Genomic DNA, 13,960 nt, shown 5'->3' with positions numbered 1-13,960 from the left:
TGACTGTTCTTATGAAATAAAGCCTTTTATGTGAGGTGAGCATGATTTTTCAAGGATTCAGAGTATACACTATTTCCCAAAGCTGAGATAAACCGAGTGAAATTGACTGGGAGAAAAAAAAATTAGACAGAAAAATGTGAATGAAAATTGGGAGTTCTTTAAGAGTTTATTAGATGGCCAACAAGTCACGATTCCACAGTCAAGAAAGAGGACAACTTTGGCTAAAAGCCCATACTGGTTGAGTGGTAAAGTGAAGGTAGCAATTAGACATAAAAAGTAACATAGCAAATAGGAAAAATAGATAGAAATCAATATGAATTAGAAATTATGAAGTAATTAAAATCAATAAGGGAAGTTTCCATGGCCTGGCAGGGCTAAAAAAATGTAAGAGGGAGTTTGTGTGTTCAGAATAAAAGAAATCCTAGCAATGGCTTAGGCCCATTAGCAGCAAAGAATCCTGTGGCACCTTATAGACTAACAGATGTTTTTGCAGCATGAGCTTTCGTGGGTGAATACCCACTTCTTCGGATGCAAGTAGTGGAAATTTCCAGGGGCAGGTAAATATAAGCAAGCAAGAAGCAAGCTAGAGATAACGAGGTTAGATCAATCAGGGAGGATGAGGCCCTGTTCTAGCAGTTGAGGTGTGAAAACCAAGGGAGGAGAAACTGGTTCTGTAATTGGCAAGCCATTCACAGTCTTTGTTTAGTCCTGAGCTGATGGTGTCAAATTTGCAGATGAACTGGAGCTCAGCAGTTTCTCTTTGAAGTCTGGTTCTAAAGTTTTTTTGCTGCAGGATGGACACCTTAAGGTCTGCTATTGTGTGGCCAGGGAGGTTGAAGTGTTCTCCTACAGGTTTTTGTATATTGCCATTCCTAATGTCTGATTTGTGTCCATTTATCCTTTTCCTTAGAGACTGTCCAGTTTGGCCGATGTACATAGCAGAGGGGCATTGCTGGCATATGATGGCATATATTACATTGGTGGATGTGCAGGTGAATGAACCGGTGATGGTGTGGCTGATCTGGTTAGGTCCTGTGATGGTGTTGCTGGTGTAGATATGTGGGCAGAGTTGGCATTGAGGTTTGTTGCATGGATTGGTTCCTGAGCTGGAGTTACTATGGTGTGGTGTGCAGTTGCTGGTGAGAATATGCTTCAGGTTGGCAGGTTGTCTGTGGGCGAGGACTGGCCTGCCACCCAAGGCCTGTGAAAGTGTGGGATCATTGTCCAGGATGGGCTGTAGATCCCTGATGATGCGTTGGAGGGGTTTTAGCTGGGGACTGTATGTGATGGCCAGTGGAGTCCTGTTGGTTTCTTTCTTGGGCTTGTCTTGCAGTAGGAGGCTTCTGGGTACACGTCTGGCTCTGTTAATCTGTTTCCTTATTTCCTCGTGTGGGTACTGTAGTCTTGAGAATGCTTGGTGGAGATTTTCTAGGTGTTGGTCTCTGTCTGCGGGGTTAGAGCAGATGCGGTTGTACCTCAGTGCTTGGCTGTAGACAATGGATCTTGTGGTGTGTCCGGGATGGAAGCTGGAGGCATGAAGGTAGGCATAGCGGTCGGTAGGCCCATTACTAGCTGGAGATGATAAAATTATTAATGATACAGAAAAGGTAGAAGTGTTCAATAAACCTTGCTGTTCTTCATTTGGAAAGAAGCAGGATCATGTGCTCATATCACATGAAGATGCTGAAGTACATTCCAGTCCATTAGTAACTGAGGAGGATGTTAAACATTTACTAAGGATAAACATTTTTAAATCAGCAGGCCCAAATAGTTTGCTCCGATGAGTCCTAAAAGAGTTGGTTGAGGGGAGTCAGACAGAGCGATCTCCATTGTTTGATAGTCTGGGACCAATCAGATAAAGTATAATTTTGCATTGTGCTGTTTTAAAACACACATCTAGGAACAAGAAATGCAGGCTACAACTACAGCCTGGGGGACTGTATCCTGGAAAGCAGAGACTCTGAAAAGGTTCCTGGGGTCATAACGGATGAGCAACTCAACATGAGCTCCCAGTGCAATGCTGTGGCGAGAAGGGCTAATGCAATCTTCAGATGTATAAAGCAGGGGAGTAGTGAGAAGGAGTAGGGAGGTGATGCTATCTCTGTATATAGCATTGGTGAAATAGATACTAGACTACTGTGGACAATTCTGTGGTCCCCGTTTTTGAGAGGATGTTGCAAAATTGGGGAAGCTGCAAAAAAAGCCATTAAAAATGGCCAGCTGAGGGACTAGAGAAAATGCCTTACAGTGAGAGACTAAGCTCAATCTGTTTAGTTTATCAAAAGGAAGATTGAGACATGGCTTGATGACAGCGTCTAAGTACCTTCAAAGGGAAGAAATACTAAAGAGCTCTTTATTCTAGTGGCAAAAAACAATAGCTGGAAACTGAAGGCAGATGAAAGTCAAATTAGAAATTAGAAACAAATCTTTAACGTTGGCATTTAGCTATTGGCTCTCAGGGGAAGTCGGGCATCAAAAGATGGAGAATCCACTTGTATTTAGACTGGATACCTTTTTGGAAGATATGCTTTGGTCAAACAAGTTCTTGAGCTCAATACAGTGGTAACTAGTTGAAATTTAAAGGTCTGTGATATACAGGTGGTCAGACTAGATGGTCTAATAGTCAGAGTTTAAGGGGAAAAGGGACTATCTATGCATTCATTGCTGTTGTCACCTCAGTGTCAGTGCTTTGCAAGAATTACATCATTAAAAGTGTGTGTTTATATTGTATAAACAGAAACTCTGGATCTATGACAACAGCACTGTTTTGGTGCTTCGGAAGTGCTGTATTCACAGGGCATATGTCAGGCGTATCAACACATCTGGAAATGGAATCTTTTCCTGCTTAAAGAAAATGAACATAACTCACTCTTAATAGGGCCCTCCTGGCAATAAAGGTTAACTGCACAGCACCACTGCAGCTATTAAAAGGACCTGCTAAACCTTAAAACCTCAGTTAGATTAACTGTTCGGAGGGTTGAAACAGATACAATCCTGCTCTTGTACACGGTATAAAGCACAAGAGTTACCTGACTGGCTGGATGGGCTGATCCTTGATGTTGTGACAATACAGAGTAACTCAAGAGTTTTATCGAGATTAGAACTCCTCTAATTCATTACCCGTGAAAGCAGTAGTGCCCTCTTACTGTATAGTAACCCTGCTCTCTTGGGTCATGCAGTTACACTGATCAAGGGAGAATCTTTCATTTTTGTATTCTCTAGAGCTTGCTTTCTTTTTCTCCAGTCAGACATTCACTCCTCCACCCTGCCCACTCCCACTTCTCTTTTCACATCTCTCTCCCTCTCCAAACACTTGTCTGTCTGTCTCTCTCTCTCTCTCACACACACGCACACACACACCACTACATACCTCTCCTCTCCCTCTGTTGTGTTCTTTCCACCCACATCCCCTTTGCCCAGAACAGTGTCCTAGTTCTCACCAACCGCTCTGATGAAGGCTTTTTCCTCATTTAGGGCAGATTCTTTTCTCTCTGAACTAATGCTTTATTTTCAGAAGCCACAGTAACTGTTTGCATCATTTAAAATCACACAGAGAAAGGAAGCAGGGAAATGTACAGAGGTAAATTTACAGCTGATGATGCTCTGGGGATTATTGTGAAACTCCTGCTGTCTCCAGTAGGGAACCCCAACTGTCCCAGAGTCCTGGACCTGAGTAATTCCCACTGAAGGCAGAGTGAGTGAATGGTATCCTGCAAGGGCAGAAGCAGGGTCCTCTAGTTCTCATGCCCTGCATTGATGATGTCCTGGGATGAAGATCCAGCAAGGCTGGCTATACATAACCCCTCTTAAGGGGCCTGCCTCGCTCATATTAATATTAGAATTATAGGATCAAAGAAGTCTGAGATGGAAACACTTATTAGGTCATCTTATCTATCTCCATGGCAATACAGGTGTGATGGTTTCTCCCCACCCCGGGGGTGCCACCTGGAACTGGGGTACCACTGAGTCCCCAACCCACCAGCCAGGGCTCCCTTTTACACTGTACTGCTGTGACAAGTTGCCCAGCCCTCTCCAGGCTCCAGCCTGCACTTTTACCAGCACACATACAGGTAGGGACACACCCTGCTGCAGTTACATGCAGATGCTGTGACCAGCCCCTGCATTGGAAGGCTCTAGGTAGGGAACTGTGCAGTGTAAGCACATGAAATCTGCCCCCTCCCTCAATGTGGAGAGGAATATGCAACAGCTTTCTGCCCTGAGTTATGACTCCCACACACTGGTTTAGACAAAATAAAAACAAATTAACTACAAAAGATAGATTTTAAGTGATTATAAGGGATAGCAAACAGATCAAGCAGATTACCTAGCAAATAAACAAAAAACACAAACTAAGCTTAATATACTACATGGATCAGATATGAATAGCAAATTCTCACCCTCCATGATGATACGAGCAGGCTGCAGATTCTTAAGGGACAAGCTGCACTTGCTTACAGCTTGGAATCTCCAGGTGTTCCATTCACAGGCTAAAAATACCTTTATCCTGGGTCCAGCACTTCCCCCAGTTCAGTTTTTGATCCTCGGGTGTTTCCAGGAGTCTTCTTGGGTAGGGGAGTCAGTGAAGAACCACGATGATGTCACTCCCCTGCCTTATATAGCTTTTGCCTATAGCGGGAACCTTTTGTTTCAAAGCTTGATTCCCATGCCAGTCAGTGGAAAAATACTGACCTCCCAAGATGGAGTCCAGCATCAGGTGACCTGGTCACATATTCCTGTAGTGTCACAGCAGCCATTACTTGTCCTCAGTAAGGCTCCCCAGGTGGTAGATAAACTTCTCCTAAGGCCTAATGTTCTCTCTAATGGCTCATTAACTCAAATGGGCCCTTCCCAGACAGCCGTCTAGACTGAGAGCATTTTGCCTAGTGGGCATTACCCAGGTGTAACTACATGTGAGAGACAGATATAGTCATTATTCATAACTTCAGATACAAAAATGATAGATGCATGCATACAAATAAGATAATCATTCAGCAAATCATAACCTTTCCAATGGCACCTCACATGCCTCATCTTACATAAAATACATCATCATTATTATATAATCATATACTAATGTCATTATGAAGACTATGGGGTGCAGTGTTATAACAGGATTATTCATGCAGCTTATAATGTTTTGCCCAGTCCAATTTTAAATGGGCCAAACAATGGGGCTTCCACCACTTCCCTTGGGAATCTGTTCCATAGCCTAATACACCTCACTATCAGCCATGTTTGCTGGCATTCGGTCTAAATGTGTTCCCTTTCCTAATTTCATCCCTGTATTCCTTGAGAGGCCCCTTGCCTTGTCTTCATTTTGATGCACAATGTACGTGTGAAGAAAATGTTTTCACAATCCCTGCCTTACTCCCTAGACTGATCAGAATGGAGGCCACCGATATCCGCTGCCAGAATAGTCAGTGTATTGCAATGGTTCATTTCACTGTCATGTACAATTTAACCTTCTATAGTTTACAGGGAATAGGCCATTCAAATAGAGAGATCAGCCACAAGCTGATAATCATGACGGATTTAACTGGTTGTTAGAGAAGGCTGTCTGAGAACAAAATGCTTAAGGTGTCCCTGCAGGGGCTTGGGGGTAGCATGGGGAGTGTGTTACTGCATGCAGCTGATTGAGAAATCTCTTATCACTTTTATAGAAAGTTCACGACTTCTTTTCTGCAATTGGCTGCAAGCCCAAATCCCTTTTTATGAGTGCTGCTCAGGGAAGAGTTCATATTTTTTGTTTTGGGCATTTCTGTGACCCCCATCACTATAGCATTTGAGCACCTCACAATTGTTAGGCCTTGTCTACACTACGGAGGAAAGTCAATCTAAGCTATGCAATTTGAGTTATGATGTATCTGAGATCTACTTACTGTGGGGTCCTCACTATGCTATGTTGACGGGAGATGCTCTCCCATCAACTCCCCTTACTCTTCTCGTTCCAGTAGAGTACCGAGTTGATGGGAGAGTGATATGTGGTCGATTTAGTGGCTCTTCACTAGATCTGCTAAATCGACCCCTGGTGCATCAATCGCCACAGCGTTGATCCCCTGGGAAGTATAGACAAGCCCTTAGTGAATTAAGCCTCCCAGTGCCCATTACATGGGATCAGGCCCACCGACGGGGTCAAAGGGGGCAATTTCCCAGGGGCCTGGGTGATTTAAAAGGGCCTGGGGACCCCGGCTGCCACCACTGCTACTGCAGCGGTGGTGGCCAGGAGCCCCGGGCCCTTTTCAATTCCCCAGGTGGGCCACAGGGCACCTAGGTGCACGAGACTGCTCTGGGCCCTGTGCTTTGAGGGGCTCCATGGGCTGGTGTGGGTGTGGTATTCATCACTTCCACCCTGGGCCCCACCCTCTCAGGGAAGGCCCTGGCCCTGGGGCCCGGAATTTCTGTCGGCAGGCCTGCATGGGATAAAGTGATGCCCATTTTACAGAGAGGAACTGAGCAACAGTAACCCAGAGTCTGTGACAGAGCTAGAAACAGATTCCATTCTCCTGCTGAATTGAATGGCACAATTATCTTCCTCCTGTCTTACGTACCACACTCTTGTTAATACATCCCAGGATGATATTAGCCGTTTTTTACAATTACAACTCTGTCTCCTATTTAACTTGTGATCGACTATGTCCTGCAGATCTATGATCTACTAGATCTTGCAGGATATAGTAGTTATTCCCAGGTTATTCCCATTTTGTAGTTGGGCATTTGATTTTTCCTTCCTAAATGTAGTACTTTGCACTTGTCTCTATTGAATTTCATCTTGTTGATTTCAAGCCTCTGAACTTAGGAAAGCAGGGCAGAATAGGTGTATTTTTACTTTTGTACTTCATGCCTCTGAACTTGCTTGAGTCTCTGAATGGCAGAGAGAGGCCTTCACAGGAAGAACACTCTCAGTGTGAAAACCATCTATGAAGAAATATAACAAGGACTTTTGTACTTAGGGGCCAATGAACACATTTTTTCTGTTATCAAAGGGTACAAAAAACTCCACTCCAGGAAAGAGATGTGAGCATAGCATTAGTTCTGGGAAAACTGGACCCTTTACCCAGCACTGGACACCAACCTAAACATTTTTCAGAGGTTGGAAATAGTTTGGTAAACATTGTTAGTTCATTGTTTTTCATTTTTGCAGCTGCCTCTGCATCTCCAGGTTCTGGATAATATAAAAAACAGAAGTAATGAAATGTAGTGAAAAATGCTGCTCTTGTGTTATTTCTGGCTTGATCTAAAGATGCAAGTGTTGGAAATATGCCAAGAAAGACTCCTCCAGGGGTCTGGAGAAGTGTTAAAATTTTTGGTTTGGTCTTGCATCCAAACCTGAGTTCTGAGATGCTTTGTTCACCCCTCACAAAACAGAACATTTTTCTGCTATATTCCTAGTATTTTAGGGGTTGGTACTTTTTATATTCTTAGGGGAGATTTTGAACTTAGAGGCACCAGTTTTACACCATTCTCACTCCACTGACTCCGGTGGAGTCACTCCTGATTTAAATCAGAATCAGGCCTTCGTTTTGTACTCATGAAAAAGGTGAAAATGCCTATGACTCTTAACTAAGATCAAATCTTGTATTTCTGCTTTCAGAAGACAAATCTAGAGAAGGCAGGTGGACCTTTGAAAGACAAACTAGTTGAAAATTCAGCAGACAAACTGGCCAATTATCGGAACACCACCCCTCTTCAGCCACTAACTCTTTAGAGCTGATGACCCCATTTCCTGACACAAAATAATAATCTGAACCTCTCTGATATGCACCATTTTGCTTTTTTCATGAAGCACAAGTGAAGTGACCTTGGATATATCAACTCACAGCCACTTTAGGCAGGAAAAGGGCTTGATTAAAAATAATTCATAATGCAAAATAAGGTGCTGTTCAGTGCTGAACTGGTTTAAGTGTGTTATTCCAATAAGGCTGCAGATTTTTTTTTGTCTTCCATTACTTTATTAAGATTACAAGAGATCTCTTCAGGGGACATTTTTTGCCACTTCTCTCCATTCAGTTGAGTTAAATGAGTTTGACAGAATGCTTTAAGATCTCACAATCTGGTGCTAGAAAGGTTACGCTGACCCTTCTGCTACTTAAAATGTTGAATATTTACCAGATGGACTCTTGGCTGTGATCTGCTTAGCCATGTAAACGGCCCAGCTTCAAGTCTCAGTCTCTCTCGAAGACAGAATGACAGATGGAGTGGCTCAGTGCAGAAAAGTGTGGTGTTCAGCTGCTATTCTTCAAGAAATGTTCAGTTGTATCAAACTCAATTTCAGCATGATGCAATTGTTGTGTGAATAGATAGAAAGAAAATCATAACAGTTGCCTATGTACCAGGCCTTTTAATTTCTAGGATTCTGCCATTTTGACAGACAGCAAATGCAGCCTGTTACAGAGAAGACACACACAATGTGCAATCTTTTGAGATTTTTTACTTCTCTTTTCCTTCCCCACACCAATCCAGACAGAAGTAATTCAGCCTGAAAGTACAGAATTGGAGTCTTCGTACATGGAAAACATTACCTGTAATGAAACTTGCTGACTAATGTCTTAGTTGAATAATGAGTAGCTTGGGTGTAATTCACAGATTGGCGTGTGTGTGTGTGTGTGTGTGTGTATGTATGTGTGTACATACACCCACAAACACTTATCAGTATTACATGAATACCTAGAGGCATGCCCCCTCCCCCATTGTTCCAGTCACAGAGTAAGAAACAAAGCTTGTCCTGATCAACTTCCCTGCCCCAGACTTCCTTATCTCAAAAGCATCCAGCACACTATAAATAAATGTATTATTATTATATTATTCTAGTAGTAGTTTTGCCCGAGTAAGGATAGAGTGAAATCTGAGCAAAGATGTTAGGGGCTGGCCCAAAGTGTTTTCTATATCATCAATATTCTGGGGGTGGATTGTGGAAATGGAAAGAGGCTTTAATGAAGCCCAGATGCAAAGCCTCATAGCAGCAGCTCAGAAAAAGAGAGCTGTGTTCCTCTGATTCCTGCATCTTTGCGTATCTATCTGGCATTTCACTACTCCTGTTCTGTAATACCAGCCCTTTTCAAACAATTATTCAGTATGTGAGCTTGACAGTTTCTTCTTTCCTCTCAAGGATAGTTCTCATTTTCCCCCCTTTTCCCTGGGAAAGCAGAGCTCTCTGTCTTCTGTTCAGAGCACCCTTCTGTCAAGTTTTCAGGCAGGATTAAAAACACCTTGGATTACACGAATGTCTCGTTCTGTATTTCCTGTTGGAAACAAAATGTTGTTTCTTTCCAATTCATGTCAAGAGCTTTGCTACCTTAAATCCCCTCAGCAACACAATTGAATTTGGCCAGAAACCTTTTCTAGTTACAAGCCTGCAGTATTGGATTGATTTTTATCCTACTGTAAAGTGGTAGTTGAAATCCAGATATCAGGTTTAATTTATCTGACACTTATAACACAAAGCTCTTTTAAAATGACATACCTCTCTTAACTAGCACAGTATTCTGAAGTAATGGTTAAAGATCGTGTACTGTAGGGGTAGTACAGTCCATTGGCTGTTACTGTGGGACACTGCAGTATTTCTAACAAGGGCAAAGAATAAGGAAAGATTCAGAAGAAAACCAAAAGTTGCATTTTAATTCTGCGTGCACAATGAAACTGTGGTCAATTTCACTTTCTGTTCATAATTAGCTGCACTTCCTGGTTATAGGCCCTTAATACAATGCCACTGGGTCTAGGTTTCTAGAACTGTAAGGAAGTATTTATATTAAAAACATACATGTCAAGAACACCCCTAAGAAACTACTTTAACAAGATGTTGCAAATTTTAAAAAGTTTAATAAAATTGTCTTTAAAAAAAAGTACACAAAATCTAAGAGTTTGCTCAATGCTGCTACGGCAGTTTACACCAGCTGAGGAGCCCACCCTATAGATCTAAATCTAGGCAACAGGGTCCTTTCACCAATTCTCCAATGCTTTTGTCCTGCAAGGGAAGCCATTGGTCCCACAACCAGCATGTTGTAAGAAATATCTCAGTGGTCCACACCTTCACTGCAGAAGTCATCTAGGCCAGATATGCGGGGAGGGAGGGAATGTATTTAGAACAAAAGACACAACTATAAAAGAGGGCTTGAAGCAGCCCAACAGTAGCAATATTGCATAGTATTGATATAGAGCATACTTGGCCATCAGCACCACATGCTGAGTTAGTGTAGTGCTGCACATTCTCCTTGCCTCAACTTTCCTTCTCAGGAATCCAGTAACTTCACTTCAGGCACTCCTGATGCAATAACACCCCCCCTCTCCCCCACCCCTCCTTGAGACTTGTTTATTACAAAACCTCATACAAGAGGGTCCATAACAAAAAGTCCCAAATAAACTAAAGGTGCTTCTAACTTCTTGGGTTCCTCTGAAGCCTGCCCTTTAAGCTCTGTTCCCAGTCCCCCAAGGGTTCTCTCTGTCTCTGCTCCTTATGGCAAGAGCCCCAGTTATCCTCCTGGTGCCTGGGTAGCTCAAGCAAATATTGTCCCTCTCCTTACGAAAAGTCCCAGCTCTTCCCCTGGATCTGGGTTTCAAATTATCTGCCTTAGCTGTCCCCACTTAGTGCTCAAGCCCAGAGGAGTTGGGAGCCTTCTCCTGCTGGTATCTGCTCCCTGCTGACTTGCCTTCTTATTCCTTTCAGTGTCTACAAGCATCAGTCCTGCTATGTGAGAGGAGGCATCATTTATGCTGGGCTGGTCCCCGTCTCTAGCTCATTCCCAATTGGGTAAGGGAAGAGAGGAGCCTTCCCCGCCCTCACTGCAAAGATCCTTGCCCCAGGCCCTTAAACAGTAGTAGGATTTCCTCCAACACACTTCTCACTCCCAGGATTGCTTCCTCTCCCTCAATATCTGGCACGTCTTTCTATTTATCATCAGATTTCCCACCTCTTAAAGCTTCACTCCAGGTGTGGGGAGTGGTCGGACCACTAGGAAGTAGTGCCCTCAAGAGGCAGACTACCCTGTCACAAGTACCTCTACAGGTGTAGGGAGCATTAGCCTGTGCATTTCCATTGGGTGTAGTATTCTACTTGACTTTGCTGTGTACTGTTTGCAGCGCGATGTGGCTGCTTTTTCTCACAAAGTTATCTGGTTTTACATTGATGGGCAACATGATTCCTGGGTGGAGGGCGGGGGGGGGGGGGGGGGGGGGTCTCTTCTTAGGTTTTACTCCAGCAAAACTCTATAAAGTCAGGGGGAGTTTTGCCCTAGTAAGCACTGAATGCAAAAATGAGGCTGTTTTATGATTTGGCCCACTGAGTTTAATAGAAGTTTTGCATCAGTAGGGACACGACAGGCAAATAAACGGTATATAAGCGTAATATCAAGGCTACATGTCTTGTATGGGTTTTTTTTCTTTTAAATTGTTCCCAATCTTCTCTCTCTTTCTCATACCATCCAGGTGCTCCAGCCTACTTGTTACACTTTTGTGCCCCTATGGAATCTGCCTCCACCCAGGGGTTGGATTGGGAGAAAAATGGTGATATTCTAAGCTCCTTCCACAAAATAAGTTCCACCCGAGCATGTCACCAAAATGGCTCACAGTAGATAGTTCCAATGTTCCACTATACTGGGTTCCTTGAGCTTGGCCCCCCCACTATGGGGCTTCCATACCCATAGCGTCTGCTAGGCTCCTTGAGCTGTGCTCCTTCTTGGTGTGTGTGTGTGTGGTGGTGTCTCCAAACCCAATGCATTGTGGTGCCAAAATGAGGCATCACAATCCATGGTGCACGTGTGATCCCCTTTCCTCTGATGGAGGAATGAAATGGTATAAACATCACCAGTGTTAACTATCATCATCTGAGTTAACCTCATACTGAGATGAATAGGGCATTTTACCCTTCTCAGAGCTATGGTAGTAGGCTCTCTGCAGATTCAGCTCTGCACCATGTACACTTGGTTCACATGGTTGCGAAGAATAGCTGTTATTTCTGAGGTTGACTTCAGGCTTGTCTACATGTGGAAAGGGACATATCTATACAGGAATAATAATTAAAGAATAATCCAGAATAAAGTCACTTTTATTCTGGAATAGAGTATGTCCACAGGGGGGGATTTATACCATCTTATCTATAGCGGAATTAATTACTCTGCTGTAGCTATGGCCAGTATAATTTCTTTGTGTAGACAAACCCAGCAGTGATCATTTATATTGAAAGCAAACAAGTTTATTGACACGAGCATGGATTAAGTGATACTAAGTAAAAAGATAAAGGTAGAGATGGTTACAAGCAAATAAAAAAAAAATCTAAAAAAGTCAAACTTAATCTAGCAAGACCCAGTCATTGTTCAAGATGGTTTTTCTCACCCTCCAGTCTTCTTTCTAGCTTTTTATTGTCTAGCCTGGCCAAGACCCAGCACACAGATCAAATCACTAGGTTTCTTTGTCTCCCTAAAGTGAAAGATCACCTAGGGCTTTGCTCCTCCTGTCTTGATAGTGCAGTGAAATGTATTCTTCTGAAAGGTACCCCCAGATAAAATGTGTTAGTTTGTTGAGTAAAGGAGCCATCAGGTTTGGAAGAGAAGGGGTCATGCTATTTTCTGCCCCGCTGGTGGTTGCTACTATGCAAATTATCTCTTCCTGCTGCACTCTCTAACATAAATGAATAGCCCATTGAATTTGGGCCACACCTGATTAGAAGTGTCAGCCTCTCTCCTTTGTCTGGAGAAAACCTGTTTAAACCAGACCTGTCAGGGGAAGTTGACAAACGCCTTTTAGTCACAGACTTTAAAGCATAATATTAGCAAGTATCCATACTTTCATATACAGCATTGTTACACATATTTTACAATATTATTCACAAGTGCGGTGATAGTTTTCAAAAGATACGCCACAAAGCACATTTTGTACAAAAATTATTTTAGTAATGTGTAGGGTGTGAATACAGCAGTTCTTACAGTCGCCTAGGCATAGTGAGTTTGTCAGGTCTGGCCTGTAATGAACAGTGACCCCTTTGCTGTTAGCATCAATGTGCCTTTGTGTCACACTTTTCCACTGGGCTGTACTGTTTTTCTGGGCCTGCATTAGCAGAGGGAGTGTATACATGCTTCTCCCGCTCTTGCACCAGCATATCTGGATATTAAGCACTGGGGGAAATGTGGTCAGGTGACCCTGGATGTGGTGACAATTCCAGTATGTACCCTCATTTCTCATCCATCTTCTAGAAAGAAGTGTAAACATTCAATTCCATCCCCTCCCCCCCCCCGCCCGCCCCACACACACACGTCTCTAGGAATGAGATTTGCAAAGCACTAACTGGCTACATGAGCCTTTTCCCCTTGATATTCTCTTTGTTGTGAGCCTCTGACTATTTCCATTGCCTGATGCTGAGGGAAAGGAAGTTTCATAGAATAAATCAAATGTTGCACTGCTGAGCCCTAAGAAGATAGTTCGCAGGGAGGCTGGCAAGCATTTCATTTGTGAGATAAGCCCACAGGTCTGTGAGATCCTGGCTTGGAAAATAGTGCGGGAGGGAATAGGGAGGGTAGATGAAGCAAGATTTGTAATATGTACACATTTCAAATATTCTCCTTGGCTCCACCTAAAATATTCAATCCAAATAATAGCTACTAACAGAGTGATACTTGGAGGACACCAAACTCACCCTCTGATTCACCTCCTAAATACTGCAGCAAAGCCTTAAACAGATGTGCATCTAGTAGGACCCCCTTAATGAGTTGGAATGTCTTTGTGGGGTCTGATTCTGATTGCACATACATTGGTAAGAATCAGAAATATCTCCACTGAAGTCCAAGTAAAACCATTGTGAGATTAAACTTAGGCCCTTTTTTTTTTTTTAAACTCCTTCTCAACCTGCTGAAAGAATTAGAATCACTCTCTGAACATGTGCAGCCTGGACTGGGACTAGGACAGCAGAATAATAACTACTCCGTGAGAGTCTTCATAAAACATTTCTGAGGACTGAGAATTATTTTGTTAACCT

The sequence above is a fragment of the Mauremys mutica genome, chromosome 3, assembly GCF_020497125.1.
Source record: "Mauremys mutica isolate MM-2020 ecotype Southern chromosome 3, ASM2049712v1, whole genome shotgun sequence".
Lineage (NCBI taxonomy): Eukaryota > Metazoa > Chordata > Testudines > Geoemydidae > Mauremys > Mauremys mutica.
Note: the sequence above shows the minus strand (reverse complement) of the source record.